Source organism: Netta rufina, assembly GCF_964035555.1.
Source record: "Netta rufina genome assembly, chromosome: 5".
Taxonomy (NCBI): Eukaryota; Metazoa; Chordata; class Aves; order Anseriformes; family Anatidae; genus Netta; species Netta rufina.
The window spans coordinates 1861178-1879098 of NC_140128.1; the positions used below are offsets into that span (position 1 = coordinate 1861178).

Sequence of the window (17921 nt, forward strand, 5' to 3'; positions counted from 1 at the left end):
AACACCATTGTTATTGCAGTGGTTCATAAAATGAAGAGGACACTCCCCACAGAGTCCATGTCTAGAATTTTTCAGCACAGTCCAAAACTCTGTAGTCTTTACATGCATATAAAATTTTCTCTCGATGAAATGGTCAGTACAGTACAAATGAAATTAACTTAAGTGGGAGACTAGGAAACAGATCAAAGCATGTGACACAAAATTAGAACAAAAATGCACATTCACACACACACACACACACACACAAACAAAACAAAACAAAACAAAAAAAACAAAATGACAAAAAAAAACAACACACTAAGATTTGAAAGGAAATGGCTACAGCCAAAAGTACCCAGCTTCCGCTAAGCCTGACAACTTAAAGACTTTCTGTCTTACCTGCATCTGCAAAGCATGTTTCACATCAACATGAGTGGTTCTGTGGTATTTCTCCAAAGAGTCTGTTCTTTGCAGAGCAATCTCCTCTACCATGCACAGAGATAGAAGATTAAAAAGAATAGGATAGATCAGAAGATTCCTCTACAAAAGGATACAAACTATCCACACTGACATCTTACGTTAAATTCACATATATTCTGTGGCAAAAGTTATGGAAAATATACCTTTGAATGAGTAAAAAGTTTATTTATCTTCCCAACTAACGGATAGAAACACACTCATTTTACTTGTATGTGCATATCAGAATGCACAGGATATACCTTACACTGGTTTCTACTGTAACCTATAAATAATGCTTTATCTACAAAATTCACTACAAGCTTGGAAATTAATTTTAAAATATAGAAAAAATAATGGAGGAGATTGCTGTGTTGAGGAACAAAATCCAAAAGGCAAATGAAATTTTGGTATTTTGAGAACTTATGGTTGACATTCATGGGAAATAAGATTTACCAGAATTAGTAATTTACTGCGCGTATTTTTTTCTATTGGAGGTAATATGGCCAAACAAAATGGCTCAGGCTTCCTTGGGGCCCCTGTTGTACTAAATTTTGCAGTCACTGTTTAGGAACATATTTAAGAATGTGCTTGGCTTCCAGCATGGTTAATCTTATTACTTTCAATGGAACTATTCACATAGTTCAATTAGGCTTGCTGAATGAAAGTATGTTTACACAAAGTAATAGGAGAGAAAATCAGTGCCTTCCAGAGCATCAATTGTTCACAAAACAGACTCATTAAATTAGTATTTTGCTGATACTGCTTTTGCAATTGGCTGATCTCAAAGAGCCATACAGCAATCTACCCACCAGTGCTTAAAGCTACCTATCATCATTTATTTATTTATTTATTTGTTTATTTGCAAAAGAACACTTTTTGCTCAGTTACAGTATGACTGGATACCCAGCATATAACCTATTTCTCACGTTGGCTTCTTTCATGTAGAGGAATTAGCTCTCTCATGTTTTGTGTGCAATAGAAAACATTCTGCAGTGACACAGGACAGCTTTTTCAGGAAAGAGAGTACTTACTAACTACTTAGAATACAAAATCTCAAGGTCCCTAGTTTGGGATAGGTAAGCAAACAGTATACCATAGTATATGGTATCTGGAAACATTGTTCTCTTCCAATCAAATCAACTCCAGAAGAGCAGAAATGCAGAGTTTTTCTGTGTTCTGCAACCCTTAAGAGAAAATGCTCACCCAGTCATGGTACGCCTGTTGTATGGCCATGGTAACACTGCTCATCTTGGAATCTGCTCATCAGCTTCAATTTCTTGGAAGTTCATTTGGAATCACCTTTCTGACAAACAGCTTGAAAGAAATAACTACCTTTGGTCCTATTAAGACACAAAGCAAAAATAAATGAGGAACAGTATAAGTTACATTTTACATAAAAAATAATGCAGGGATTGACTGCTTCCTCTACAGCTGTCATCCCCTCATCAGTAATTTCTATTTCTTTGAGAGTATTATAGTGAAATTCTGTCCTTCTGAAATTAATGGCACTTTAAAGGAGTGAAGACTTAACACAGTCATTCCCTCCACCCCCACAGACTGATGTCTGGCCATGCATGTTACTGAATGAAAAGTCTGGAACATGCGTTTTTTGCACTGACATGCCAGGATCCACCAGCACTACTGTGTTGCCACCTCCAGCTAGGCTTCAACCCATCCCCTCCAAAATTAGAAAAGCAGATTTTGTTCTGATTTGGGTTAGAAAACATACTATTCCAAAAATGGCAAAAATAGTGTCTTTACATTGCTCATCTCAGATGTCTGACTTCTGTATATCTTGAGTCACAGTTTAGAGTTTATCTGGGACGAGATACCCCACTTCTTTTTAAGATATTTTTCCTCATCTTCAGACAGTCTAGGATCTTACCCTGCAGTCAAAAATGCCAGAACATAGCTAGAAATTTCTTCAACATCACTATGAGATTCCTGTATGTTACTGTCCATCTTTAAGACAAAAAAGATTGCATTCTCATACAGAAATTAGTAGAAGGCGTGTAAATTAATTTACCTACAATATAATGCAAAAGTGTATTTTGGGGTATGCGCAGAACATGCAGATATCCAAGACTTCACCACAGCGTACCGAAATATCTAATTTTTCATCATGAAAGGAATTATAGAAATCCACTTAGCCAAATTCTTCCTTAAGTTCAGATTGAATTCCAAGAGAAAAATATTGATGTTGTGCTTTAAGTTTAAAGACTGCTTCCCAAGGAACTAGAAGATTCACCTAAAAAATTAAAGTGGACAACAAGCAATGAAAATATCTATCTATATATTTTTAAATATCTAATTTCTAGCAACTAGTTTACATGGATGCTGCAATATTAATAACCCAGTCTTGCAAATACCATTGAACCATGTTCCACACTGCTTTGCAACACTTCTGCTTCAACAGCCTTGTCTATATAAACTAATGTTGAAATGGGAGCTCACAAAAAAAAACTCTTTTAAAGTAGTTTGTGATTAGCTTTTGTTTTCGGCTTTACAAACAACTACAATAGCAGATGGAAGATTACTAAAGAGTAGAAAAGAATGAATTTTCCATGTCATTATCTTTCAGAGATGAGAAGTAAAAAACAATACCTATTCCATTACATGTCTGGCACAAGGGGCTCCTGTCTTTGGGCCAGATGTGATCTGCTTTTTAAAGAAAAGTGGAAATTTAATTAGTACATACTGTGGAGAGACTGACCTTACATTCAAGTGAGTTTTCATTAAAGTTGCTATATAAAGCACTTGATACGTTGCAGGCTGCAGCTGTCAGCTTCAAGAGCTACTTTTGAAAGCCCTAAAAAAGAATTAATTGCACAGTAATGTTTGCAGCACTATGATTAGCACAGCTTGCAGTTCCACTGCAAAAATAACCATTTAATTACCAGCAGGCAAAAGAGGCAGTTCACACAGACTCTGGGTCAAATTCTACAAAGTGTTAAGTACCCACCATTCCTATTAATTTTGGAGAATCTTGCCAGAATTTATCACCTCCCAGGATCTTACCCAGTAAAAGTAATTAACAAACTACAAATACTTTCTCCTGAAGTTTCAGATACTCAGCCATACCTGTGGTGGGGCACTTTGATTAGGTCATTTCATTAAAAAAAAATAAAAATAAAAAATTGTGTACTTTAAAAAAAAAAAAAAGTTTACTTTTTAAAAGTAAAATGTTTTAAAAAAATGTTTACCTGCAGACTAGAGTCTGCAGGTCTCTAGTTACAAATGCACTATTATTTTTCAGCAATGACACTGACATATATGTTGTTTATGTCCTTCATTATGCAAAATGACTCAAGAGGATTTAAAAAAAAAAGAACTGGGTACAGAGCATTTGCCAGTTCATCTCCTGTTACAATTAAATTCATAGCTTTAAAAATAGAGAACTATTTCTTGATCTGACAGGTAGCAGAACAAAGCACCTGTATTTTAGGTGTTGTCTGTCATGTTTTATCTGAGGTAGACATTTACATACTTCAACAATGCCAAGAACAAAAGCTTCCAAATTCACATAGAAAATGGAAGCTTTCATTAATCATTGATTAACTAGGAAACAATCCAGAATAGCAGCTTGCTCTAAGAGCTTGATACCAACTGAACATCCCTCAATAGACCTCTAATATATCTGAGAACACTGTGTACTTCCATTAAAAAATTCAGAAGCAGAAATTAAAAAAAAAAAGAGATTGCAATAATGAATAATTATTTGCTATTACTGCCTATGAGTTAATATATTAATGGATCTCTGCTCATTCCACACTTGTAAGCTAACTGACTGTTAATGCATGTTTTTATGTGGTAACATTACTCAAACTCCAGAACACGACATTACTCTGAGCAAGCAGGCTCTGATACTTTGCTCAGTAAAAATACTGAAGTGTAGAAAAAATGCTGCCTCATTGTTTTGTTAGGTCAGAGGTTGGACTCGATGATCTTGAGGTCTCTTCCAACCTAGACAATTCTGTGATTCTGTGAACACTGCAGTTCTAGTGAAAGCTGTAGTAAAAGCTGCTGTCTCTTGAACACTGAATTTCTAAATTAGTATGTATACTGTAATTGAATGCAGAAACATGAAAAAAAACAAACAAACAAACAAAAAAACAACAACAACATGCAACTAGATTAATTTATTTTATTCCCCACACAAAAAGTCTCACAAGAGATGGAATAATCACTATTGTCACTGCAAGTCCTTTAGCCTCATGTATAGTGGTCCAGAGTGGTGGCAGATGAGCACAACTCCAGTATATAAGACTGTCTGTACAGGCACAACTGGTACGTACCTTTTACTAGATGCAAAGTGATATTCACCTCTTGAGCAGGTCTGTGGCTTCATTCTAATCCAAAGCCTCTTGGACAAACTAAACCACTGCCATTGAAAAAGGTTTACAATGGTATCTCTCAACACCGGCACTTCACTACTGCCTATTGGTAGCTATGAGCACAAAATGTTAATCTGAAGTTTACCTTCAACCAGAATAGCCTTCAGTATTATCCTTGAAGAACTCTTTTTGTTAACTGGGCTGTCTCCTTTCCATATCCATAAACCAACAGTTGCTTGCACCTCTATGTGCTAGCATATTTTTCTGTACTACATTCTTCTGCACTGCTACTTCACACTCTTCACTTGTATCTACCCAAGTAATAATCTTCAACTACCTGAAGTACAAAACAAGCAAAACTGTAGCAGCATTCATGTCTCGCAGACCAATTATAAAAAATATTTCCAAGTAGACACCAATCCAACCAGTATGGCTAGTTTGGCTGATGGATCCAGGTCTGGATTAATGACGATGAGAAACGCCTTACAAAGTTTGCACAGAAGTTCTATAAAACAAAGAAGGAATGAGTAAATACAAGCTTATCTGGTACAGCCTATAGCAGGAATTCTAGGGACACTATTTCACTCAGGTGGTAATTTTCACCATTAAAAATGGGTAAAATATATTTGCAAATCACTTTGATTCTGATTATAATGTGGATTATCTCTTGATGTAAAAAAAAGATATGTACACACACACACATATCTATATTAATAAAGTTTTCCATATGTGGAGTTTGTGTATCACTCTGCAGGAATAGTTAGATATGAATTGTTGCTTAACTCTTTCCCTAGAACAGACTAGTAGTCTGAAAAAGGAAAGACTAGAGTCCTGTCTTCATCTTCCCATTGCATGGCCTAGTACAGACATGTCCTAATTTCCTGATGTTACAGTCCAAGAATGAATGGGTCATATAGGGAGCCAGGAATGGCTCTGCAGAGAACATGCAGTTTGTCCAGCAGAACTGCTGTTAGTACAGCTTGTGCATCACACACACCTTGTGCTTTAGTTCAAGCCTCACAGGGCAATCTAGCCTATAAAATAGGGAGGAAAACCAACTTCTCCAGTGAGCAGCAAAAATTATTCCAACTGCCAGCAAAATACACCAGTAAATTTTTCAGCCTTGCTGCACTTTCCTAATGAAATAACAGTCAGCTCTGCAGGGGCAACTTTGTTCTTCAAAGCTTTTTAGAAATATTGAAAAATCTTTATATTCCTCCTGTGGGCAGGAAAGTATTAGTATCTGCCAATTAAAACCATTACAGAAATAAAGATGCAGAGAAGCTTAAGAGCACAGTTCAGATACTGTGAGTGAAAAAGACAGCCCATGCATTCCTGAGCTACAGAACATTTTGTTTCATTCTAACTTCTGCTTTTTTCTTTGCTTTGCTAAGAGCCAGTGCATCTGGTATAAAGACAGGGTTCTCATCCCAGTGAAGTCAATGGTAATAAATAGGTAGGGAGATAAAACAAAAGGCTCTAAGCAGCAGCTGGAGCATCAGCTCTGTTTTGCCCATTTTTAAAATTCACAGTCACTTATTTTTATAATTATTACAATAATGATGACAGGCAACATAAAGATACAATATTAAACTATTTCCTCAGCATTTCTACTCAATCATTTGTGGGCTTTATGTCTCAAGCCAGAGACTCTAAAATAACATTCTCCTCTCTGGTCTCTCCATTTTCCTTCTCTGCATGTTTATTTTAAGAATGAAGGTACATTTGAGTACCTATATTATACACGTCATCAGCCATCAGAATGATAAACTTGATGGTTTATCATTGATGGTTCAACAATCTGCAAGTCAAAATTATAACTTAGACTTCAGTGCTTATCACTCTTTTTGTACCTTAAGCGTTGCATCTACACTAATCAGAACATGGATGGTCTCCCGAGTTTTGCAGCATGATAATGACCAGAAGTAACAGCATTAATTGGTGACCCTCTACTTTAACTACCTGGTAAATTGACTGATTAATTGATTATTGTCTATTTTATTGCATTACGGTCACAACCATGATGAGCATTGCTCTGTAGATGGTATGTAGTACATTAACACCTAGCAGAAAATACTCCTCACTCTCCTTAATTAGCAAAAACAGGCATAATGTAAACAACAGAAGAGAATAGATTTACTGATGCCAAAGAGTGGATAATAATTAAGAAGATTCCAAGACTGATAAACACCAATTCATCAGTGCAGTCTCAGACTACAAGGTTCTCAAGGTATTTTTCTGTTACAATAAGCTACCATCTCCAATCTCACTATCAACAATAATCAGTTAAAAAAAATATCATCCTAGAAATAAATTCTGAAAATGCATTGGGGAAATCTAGCAACATTTATTTACATGCAGCCAAAGTAAATGGTTTATTTCAATCTGCAGTGAGATTGTGTTGTCTTTTTCTGCATAATAGGTTGCACAGCTACAATAACACTTACATTTCAAACATGAATTGCCTATCTATATTTAGGCTGATTTATGCTGAGAAATGTGCACTCTGCTTACTCTGAGTGCCATGTTATTGTTTGTATTGCCAAACATATTTCTTCTCAGGGAAATGGTTTTGTTTGGCTAACAGATATATCCTCATCCTGTTTCTTTGTGTGTGATAGATGACAATGTAATTAATGGATAAACACATAGTGAAGTTTGTGGACCTGTCCCAGGATGCCATAATGTGGAGATACCAAAAGTTTTACTGTATAAATACTTTGAATGCTACTGGAATTCTAGAAATACACTTCACAAATCCTCTCTTTGACCCTCCCTGAAAGGATAAACTGTTACAATTATCTAAACAGTAAAAAAAAATAATAATAATAATAATAAAATAAAATAAAATAAAAAAACACCTTTGAAATGGGTTTGTTTTCCTTCCTTAACATGGGGAGGATCCCTCTGAAATGATCCCAATATATTTAATGGGGCTTGACTCCTCTAGTGATTCTCATTTGAATACCTGCAGCTTTGACAACCACATGAAGAAACAGAGGCATCTGTCAAAATTTTCTCAAACTCCAGTTTCGTAGCTTGTCGTAAGGCACAATGATCTCAGAAATCTCAACATCTACCCTCAATATCACACAGCAGTATCTAAGATAACATAGAATGAGAGATACTACTGTGTACCTACCAGCTGCAATTACAGCAGGTTTTTTATGGTGATAGAGAAAAATCCCTATAAGAAAATCTGTATGAGGAAGAAAAACAGAAGATGCAAGAGAAAAAGATCAAAAGATTTAAAAAAAAAAAAAAAAAAAAAAAAAGTAGAGAAAATGGGAACTAGAATATCTGTCTTGGAATGACAGGAGTAAGATAAAAAGCCAAATATAGCAAAAAGAAATAAGGGGGTTTTGGAAGCTGAAGAACTGTAAAAAGAGGCAGACAGAGGTTTAAGGGCCAATGCACAGCTGGAGTATGCTACAGGCTGTAGGGTTTCTGTAACCATACCTATAAAGTCATTAACAACAGGTTTGGAGAGGTAAGCTCCCTAATGTGTGTCAAGCTCCGCTGACTTAAAAAACAAACAAACAAACAAAAAAACCAAAACATTATATATAAAGAGCTATAGAGCTATAGAATGGTAGCTGGGGTAGCTTCTTCTCTTTCCTGGATGACAGTAACCCAATTCAGGAAAAGAATATTTATACTGTCTGCAAGGAGGGTGATAGGACTGTAAAGCTTTTGAGGCAGTACAACACTTTGTGTGCCATTTATATCATACTGATAGAGCTAAGGAATCACAGTCCCTTCAGAGGAAAATCTAAATGTTGATCTTCCAGAGGTGAAAAGGCATCAGTAGAAGTGTTTTCACTAGATGTGAACTTCTGTGGGTCCCCAACGGTACATTTGTATTTACCATTGTTAATTTCTTCTTTTAAGCAAGCAAGTGCTACAAAAAAAAAAAAAAAAAAAAAAAAAAAAAAAAAAAAAATCACTGTTACACAATATTCTTGTACCTAGAAAACTGATTACAAACATATTTTTAGCTCTGGAGTAGCAACTCATACAGTCTCCATAACCATTTTTTGCAGTTACCATATTTGAATGTTTCTTCATGCTGTCAACACCCGGTTGTCCTGCTCCTTCTCTCTTTCTCTCTCTCTCATTCTGTACTGACAAATTCATTACACAAAGCGCCACTCAAAACAACAGAGGGCAGACCTCCTCTACTATCTCCCACTAAATATCTAGACAATCGACTCTGACCAGTCAAGTTTCGGACTTGAAACTGAGATGTTAGTAGCAATTTTAGGCATGTTGAATGTAGTCACTTCTCTCAAAAATACATAAACTCCATAGTAGCTTATTGTGTTTATTGTAGGCTTTTAATCATTTTTTTTTTTAATTATTTTTATTTTTATTTTTTACCATTACCTTCTGAAAACTGCAGAACACATAGAATCATTACATTATTTGGTAACTCCACATTCAGAACAGAGATACTAAGTGGGATTAGACACAAAGTGTCTATTTAAAAAACGTTAGAAATCTTGGAGGAGTGTCAGTTTCCTTCAAAATAGAACAAACATGTTCTATTTTTGTGAAGAAAATGTAAATACTTTCCTGCAGGTCAAGCCCCTTTCTGTTCTAGTGCATGGGGTTATTCCTCCACAGGTTCAGGACCACGCACTTGCCTTTGTTGAATTTCAAGAGGTTCCTCTCTGCTCCTCTCTTCAGCATGCTGAGATCCTCCTGAATGGCAGCACTCTGGGGTATCAGCCACTCACACAGTTTTGTATCATCAGAAAAATTGCTGAGGAGGTACTCTTCATGGTGGACAACAATTTAACCATGAGCCAGGGCTGTGCCCTTGTGGCCAGGAAGGCCAATGCGGTCCTGGCCTGCATCAGAAGGAGTGTGGACAGCAGGTGGAGAGAAGTGATCCTTGCCCTCTACTCAGCTCTGGTGAGGACACACCTGGCATCTTGTTTGTAGTTCTGGGCTCCCCTGTACAAGAGGGACATAGAACTTGTAGAGAGGGTCCAGCGCAGAGCCACAAAGATGATTATGGGATTGGAGCATCTGTCTTATGAGAAAAGACTAAGCAATCTGGGCCTGTTTAGCCCAGAGAAGAGGAGTTCTTCCTTCTGACTAGCTTTTGGACACACATATTGATTATTAATGTGGGGTTCAGTAAGGACTTCTGGAAGAGTCCAGTACATTTCAGAACATAACATTTTCTATAGGGTACATATTAGTAATATATATTCATTACTTTCTTTCAGCCTATATCTGATGTTCTGATCTTTTTCAGAAAATATAAAGGGTATATTTTGCACACACGCACGCACACATGCACACACACACTCATATATGAAATACAAGAACATATCAAACTTTCTTTACCTTCTACCACAAAAAAAAAAAAAAAAAAAAAAGTTTGAATACCAAATGTTACAAAACAGTTAATTTAGTACCGGCAATTATTTCTAAATTGCCTTATGCCATTTGGAAATAAATTAATTCATTGTTGCACTCTATTATTCCTCTGCCAGACCATATTTTTTTAACCTGGGAATGGAAAGACCTTTGTAGGTCAAAGGCCTTAAACTAGGATCTAGTATACACTAGGGAAATGCTTCAAAGTTCAACAAAAAGCACAAACCTAGTTTTTCTCAGTTTAGCTCTGAGAGAGTTTTCAAAAATAGTATGCATTTCAAAATACACATTACCCAACTACATACCCGATTATGTAACATTATTCAGTTTTCTGGGTGCCCAGTCTGTTACACCTGAGAAAGTTTTCAGATCACTAGGTTGATGGTGAAATTAATCACAGGACTCAAAATACCAGTTTCGGAATCCAATAACAGGTAGTCTACACAAGTTGCTACCCCATACCTATAGGAAAAGGTGCAAGAATAAGAATTATTTTAGTTCTCAATCATTCTGGAAAGGTCTGCAAGGGTTTTGTTGCTTATTATCACCTGACATTGAGCCTTTCACAAATATCATTCAAGGCATTCTTGCTGTAGCCACTGCCTAATCCCAAAAGATGATGAAGAATTCCATTTGTACAAATACTTATTCTTTAGACAACATGACCCTTGAAGAAAGTGGAATTTTGGAAGCACGTCAACCATATGAACAACATAAAATTCTTCAAAGAATGCTAGTGTTACGGGCAATCATCTAACACAAGTTTCAGACTCCCTGAAATATCTAATACTGATCAGTACACACAGGTATATATACTTCATATACATAATATATGAGCTCTACAGTCATAACCTGAGGAAGATCTAGCATTGTTTCTTTCACTGCAGACAGGCAGTCTGAAGGATGATTTATTTCATGCTACATGATGACTTCTGTGTGGCCTCTATTCTTCTCCATACATTAACATTCTGAAATTGTGAAGTAAAATTTCCACAAAGGAAACAGAAAAAGTTTAAAAGCATCAAAAGGTTTATCCACCTGATGGATAAAGCATTAAAAGCAAACCCAAAATTTGAAATAAAGATTGATCAACTATTTTCTAATCCTGTAGCAGAACAAGATTTTTATTAATTATTATGGCAACGTACTCTATTTAGGTGATTATGGCCTGAATGCCTTATGTAGAAAAAAATAAATCACTCAAATTTATATAGACAGTCAAGTCATTCCTTTGAAATTAACGGGGACATTCCTTGCAGCTAACAAAACTACTGTGTGCATCTTATTTTGAGGAATTTGCTCTTTATCTCATATTTTATTCATAAAAAGAAAGAAAAAAATATTTTTGAGCACTAATTGATGCAACACTTCCTGTTTAAATTTCCCAACATCTTCTTGTTCCACCTACTAGCTTGTCAACCAAAAAGTGTGGAAAATGCATTTGTACAATCTCTGATATACTCTGTAAGCCATAACAGCTGCATTACGAAAGAGGTGAGAAGTATAAAAGTACTATGGCATATTACCATTCTGAAAGTTATATTATACTGTTTATGCTGTTTGTAATTCGAGTTTGATTTTGTCTGTGACTCTTTTTTTTGCAAGTCAGAAAACAACAACATTCATTTGGTCTCCTACTCGAAGCGCACTGATTTGTACAGCTCTGTTTTCAAACACTTCTGCTTTACGATTTTATTATTGTCACCATACTAGAAGAATATTAATTTTGTGACCTCGTTTCAAATTAATACTCTTTTTTTCAGAGATCTTTTAGTGATAACAAGTAACGAGTGACAGTTTTGAATAACTGAGGCTTCAGTTTAAGCATAGTGCAAAGAAGTGACCGTTCATTTTTTGTCTTTAATATGCCTGAACAGTAAGTTACTGAACAAAAGGCCAGATGGTAGCAGACTCGGTAGCAGACTCTTTGTTCTAGGCAGCTGTCTTTTGTTACTACAATGACAACATCAATTTACATGAGCATCCAAATGATTACTAAACCACTTCTGTGGAACCGTTTTCTGTGGCAGACATGTACCTGTTTCAGTAATTTACAAGCTAGTGGCCTGTCACTGCTTTTTCAGACAATGCCATGTAGACATACACGCATGACACAGCAAGACAAATTTTAGCATAAACAACTCCACTGCCCAAATTTACTCTGAGTCTTGTGCTGTTCTACCCTATTTTATTACTTCCATATAAGCATATTTATTTTTAGTAAGAACGTTTTTATTGTAAGCTTGCCTCACTGTCGTCTTTTATTCCTGTGAACAATGCAATTTACATATACTAATCACTAAAACAAAAGTGATAGAATATGGTGTTTGTCTTTCTTGAACAATTAGTCACAGATTGAGGAGGCTGTGTTCACATTTAGGAATAAACAATGAAGCTCAGCAAGGCACAATCTTTCAGAAGGCATTCTCCATGTTGTGATAATGGAGATAAGTAGAAATGCAGATTGCATATACAGAGAGTAGAATAACACAAGTAAAATTAAGAAATGGAAGTTATCAAACATAATAAATTTTTGCTGTATGTATCAAGGAAACTGTCAGTTCTCTGTGAGGATTGTTTCTTCTCCCTGGCAATGACAATTCAGAAGTCTTTGAGGGTGTGCAGCACCTAAGAATTGGCACTAAAAGCATGCAAGATCAGACAGTACCAGCGTAATCAGCTGTGTTTTAAATCATGCACCATATTTTTGTGCTACCATTCTCAATTTTATACTTTTGTGTATACGGCTGGTGCATTTTAAAAGTTAGTATTATTTTAGATTAACTATCCTGGGTAAACAAAATATGAAATCAAAAATCTGTTTTCGGACTTGTAACACTCTGAAATACAATCACCTGAATGGGACCCACATCACTAGAAGAAGGTGTGGTCTATGCCACAAAAAGGCTCCTATATCATTTAAGTGATACCTCAGATTTGGTGTAAGAAGTGTACCTGAGAATCCTTTTCTTTACTTTTTGAGGGTTACTGAAGATCCACTCTATGAGATCTTGACATACAGTGGAACAATACAGCAAAAAAAGCTTTTTCCTCTACTGCAGTAGAGAAAAAGTCATAGATGTTTGTAATCCTGATCCATCTTTTTACCCCTAATATGCTCCAATAATGGCTGAGTCCATAGTAGCAATACTGCCAACAAGTCAGCATAAAATCATCTCTGTGGAAAGAGATGATTTGCTGACCTATTATTCTTTTGTTAACATGATTCATGTTACTGGTGTTGCACACATTATCTTTGGGTAAGCAATATTTCAGTGTTTATAATACCTTTGCCAAAAGTGTTATTTATTTATTAGAATACCTGTAACGTTAGGCTAAATTTATTAGAAGAGGCAGTATATTTTCTTTTATCGGGTGATAACTACCGGAAAAAAAAGATGTCAGATCTTCAGATACACACACCCTTTCTCAGATTTGCTTCCTAATTATCTGTTTTATCATGACAGTTAGAAAAGGATGCTACAAGCCTCAATTTCTCAAAGACATTCAAGCTTCAAGTTATTCATTCCTTAATACCAATGACTTTAGTAAAACTTAGAAACCGTATGGTTTATGACACTTTCAAAAAAGCAAAGAGTATGGAAATAATAGTTGTTAGCTTGCATGCATCTCTTTTACATAAAATATATATTGAGGAAATTATTTCCATGAAATTTAACAGAAAGATTATTTGACATTGAAGCATTTAATTAGCAGTACCATTTGCCATCTTGCACAAAACAGAACTAATAAAGCATGATTTCTGTAAAATTAGGTTCTCCCTATTCATTTTGAAACCACATGATAATTTCTGTGTATTAACTGGATACATTTTCATGTTAAGTAAAAAACAAAAACAAAACAAACAAACAAAAAAGTTACACTGTTCTCTTATAGATAAAGCTAATTATGTGGAAAATTCATTCAACTTCAAGTTTGCGCTGCTTGACTTGATTCAGAAGTAGAAAGAATTGGTTTTATGTTTAGTTTTCTAACTTAAGGAAGGAAGATATGCACACACAATTTTTCTCTAAACACCTGAACAGAAGAGCTTTCTTGAGCTTGAGACTGCTGCTATTTAATACGCAAAGGATCTCCATGAACTCAGTGAATCTTAGCATAGACATAAAGATGTCTGTGTGAAGAAATGACAGCAGAAATGGGGCATTACTTCTCCATCCTAGCTTTTACTTATGTGGCTATATTTCTAATTGAATTCTAACATTTTTATGTGGTCCTAATTAAGAGCATATCAGTTTTTGGAAGCCATGTCAACAGACAGAAACCCCTGAAAATGAAATATTTTCACTGTCCTTCAGTGTACTCCTGATATTGTATGCATGAAAACCAGTATACATTGGTGTTTTACAAAGGATTTGTGACCTTGTAATTGCACAAATGCACGTTTGTGACTCCAAAGTCTAAGCTGTATTTTCAAAAAGTCGTATTTATTTATGAACATGGTTCAAGAGGTATTTAAGGCACACAAATATGCTGGATACTTGGCAAGACTTTCAAGACTAAACAGTCTATTTCATTCTATATCATTCAAAAGAACTTGAGAATCTGGTTTGTAACCTTTTACACAGCCTGCTACCTAAAATTAGGCATTTAAAGATAGCCGAGGTAGGAGTTTTAATGGCACGCTGATCAAAATAAATCAGTATCAGAGGAAAGAATGAGGAGGATAAGTGAAGTGGTTAGAAAAAAGCACTCTATGTACCTAACTGCATACCTTTCTTTTAATATATTATGATTACAGTCTTGCTGTTAAGCTACTGATCTAGCAGACATTAAAGGGGATATTAGATGTTTCGTTACTTTATTTATTTATTTATTAATATCATTGTAATGCCATACACCTCCTTAGATTAAAGAACAAGACAATTAGAGGATTCTATGTGCATTTCAACAGAAATAGAAAACTTCAAGAAACATAATGGAAACATATTCTTAATGTCATAGAATCATAGAATGGTTTCAGTTGGAAGGGACCTTAAAGATCATCTAATTCCACCCACCACCACCACCATGGGTAGGGACACCTCCCACCAGAGCAAGTTGCTCTGTCAAAGCCCCATCCAACCTGGCCCTGAGCACTTCCAGGGATGGGGCATCTACAGCTTCTCTGGGCAACCTGGTCCAGTGTCTCACCACGCTCTGAGTACAGAATTTCTTCCTTACATCCAATGTCATGACTCCTATTCTGAAAGGATGAGATGTTGCTTTGTTCATTTGGAAATTTCAGTCTCAACAGTTCAAAGATATCAGAGAGCCAGAAGAAGAACAGCATGTATCACATTGCTACAAAGATGTGCTTAGAAGTTGTGATGTTGCTTTAATCACTGTATTGTACACTACCCATTCTTCCTCTCCCTTCCTCTTTTGACAACTGTTTTAAATAGACCCTTCTCTTTGTTTGCTCTTTAAGCCAATTTAGTCAGTGTGTATCTAGCTCGTATCTCCTTGATAAAATTTTCACATATCATAATCCTTCTGAAAACCTTAAATTCTTAATAAACAAAAATCTCAACAAACATCTGAGCATCCAATATATTTAAAAGTTCACCTATTTTTTACTGTTTTTTTTTTTTTAAACCTATTATTCCAAAATCTAGACATAAGAGAATGTACAACACAGTGCTGCCAGCCAAACAGAGTCTGACCCATGAAGATGGAGTTTCTAAAAAGGAAAAAATGAACTGAAAGAGACACCTTTCTTTCATGTCCACTTGCACCCATAGCTTCCCACAAAGGCTTAGGAAGAATAACTAGCCTCTGATGCAAGCTATTTTTAATGCAGCATCTACTCTGAAAAGAAAAATACTATTTGTGAGCATAATTAAAAAATACTAGCTCAAAAGATGAGGATGAAAAACTTACAAAGGTCAGACTAAATGAAAATGGGCTGAATATTAACAGAGGCGAATTTAACAGATTAAAGAAAACCAGAAACACGTCACTTTCTTATTCCTCATTTTTATGCCACTAGATTTTTATTAACACAATACTTCCATTTTCTTTCTGTTGAAACATTCCTATCTTTTCCATGCATGTGAGATTCATGTCTGCCCAGGACTCTCTTGTAATTAACTTTGGCACAACTAACCAACTACTTCTATGATTAGAGTACTACTTAAAATTTTTATTTTGTTATCACCCATGAAGAATTATTATTTTTATTTGTACATTTATAATAGCCATACCTATTGGATTTTGAATTTAAGATCTGTAAAAAGAATTTGTAAAGAACAGATCCATCTTCTCATTTTTCCTGCTTGCAGGCCTCCAAACTACTTATTAGAACAACAAAATCAAGTAATACAAAGCCACTTTTCATGCAAAATTATTTCAGCCTATAAATTTTAAGAGCTGTACTTCCTACATATATTGTGTGCTTTATACTGAGGTTAAATTACATGATTCATCTGATGCTACTGTTAACTGACAACACATTAACTATAACTTAAAAGGCATCCTCTGATCAACTCATTATTCCTCAGATTCAATGAGAGAAATGTCCAGATTAGTTGATAGACTTAGAAGACAAAATCTTAGAGATAACATTTTTAAAACAGTCTGGGCAACTGAGTAAAGACCAGTTCTACTCACTTATGCTGTGGCTACTTCTGAAACAGCCATGTGCCTCTTGCAAAAACTGCAAAACCAAACAACAAAACACACATGCTGCTCTCGAAATTAAGAGCTTGTAAACAAGAGTATCAGCTTCCTGCATGAGTTTATATTCTTCATGGTTTGAGAGAAAAGCATAAAAGACTAAACTCTGAAATACCTGCTTGGACTTTTTTTCTTCAGACAGAGCATATAAAGCAATCACAGAATATCTAAGGATTTTACACTTTTTGCTTCATTAATCTTTAATAGTTGAAATGAAAGAACATCTAGAACTGGCTTCAGCTGAACTCATAAACTGAATTGAAGTGAGGGATTCATTTGAGCAGTCTTTTGACACCTACAATGTGGACGTTTAGCTGGATGCTCCTGCTTAGGGAGGCAGAGCTCCCTCTCGAAGCAAAAAGAAGAAAACTTCCAGAGTAAGTCTAATGCCAGTTTTCTCTGACACTACCATATTCTCAGAAAGAATAATAAGGCTACAGGCAAGTGAAAACTAGCTGCTATATATAAGCATGGTATGTTTATCAAACACTGTGCCTATCCACTTTCTCTTCCATCAGAACGGTATTCCCTATCTCTAGAATTTCTTGGATGCAATCTCTTCATATGTTGTTTTGTTTCATGTTGTTACAATACACTGACACAACGCTGAAATATCTGTCATTCTAAAGAGTTCCTATTTATCAGACAATATGATTTACAGCTCTTTCACCATTTAGATACTAAGAACATATTCAATAACTATTGTCATTAGTTCAGATTTTTTTTCTTTTTGAAGATACCCTTAACTTTATCGAGAATCCAGCCTCTTGTGACAGTATCTTATTACACTGAAAGCAGAACTGCAAATTCAGCTGGAAATAGACACAGTCAAGTTGCCTTCCTGAATGCAAGTTGACATTTTCAAGTAAATCAAAAGCTAATCTTAAAAATGTTCACAATCATTACCTTTTATATTGGAAAGTTTTATAGTGGAAAGTCGGCAACTTGTGTTGGCACTGGGGACAGAGCAGTGTTTCAAAATATAAAACTGAAAGATGCTATTCAGTGAGAAATGTCACATGAACTTTGGTTTGGTAGCTGAAGAGATGCTAACTACTTACATTGAACATGCAGTACTAC

At 35.5% G+C, this 17921-nt stretch overlaps 1 protein-coding gene and 1 long non-coding RNA gene across 5 annotated transcripts in view; both read right to left on the bottom strand.

Moving 5' to 3' along the window:
* The window catches only part of LOC311210022 (uncharacterized protein), a 180875-nt gene extending 174795 nt beyond the window's left edge, over window positions 1-6080 (bottom strand). For 2 of the 4 annotated variants that reach the window (XR_014618475.1, XR_014618476.1), the window contains exons 1-4: window positions 3152-3508; window positions 2540-2686; window positions 1642-1778; window positions 379-464 (exon numbers count right to left, since the gene is read on the bottom strand). The gene's annotated coding sequence lies outside the window, so the exon portion shown is untranslated. Of the gene's footprint in view, window positions 1-378; window positions 465-1641; window positions 1779-2539; window positions 2687-3042; window positions 3509-4917 lie in introns of those variants that run through there. The other 2 variants (XM_084287715.1, XR_014618477.1) reach the window with 2 other exon arrangements.
* A 3344-nt stretch (window positions 6081-9424) lies between these two features.
* LOC311210025 overlaps window positions 9425-17921 on the bottom strand; it is a 43438-nt gene continuing 34941 nt past the window's right edge. Inside the window, exons 6-7 of the long non-coding RNA XR_014618482.1 lie at window positions 10469-10625; window positions 9425-9731 (exon numbers count right to left, since the gene is read on the bottom strand). This is a non-coding gene — a long non-coding RNA (uncharacterized lncRNA). The remainder of the gene's footprint in view (window positions 9732-10468; window positions 10626-17921) is intronic.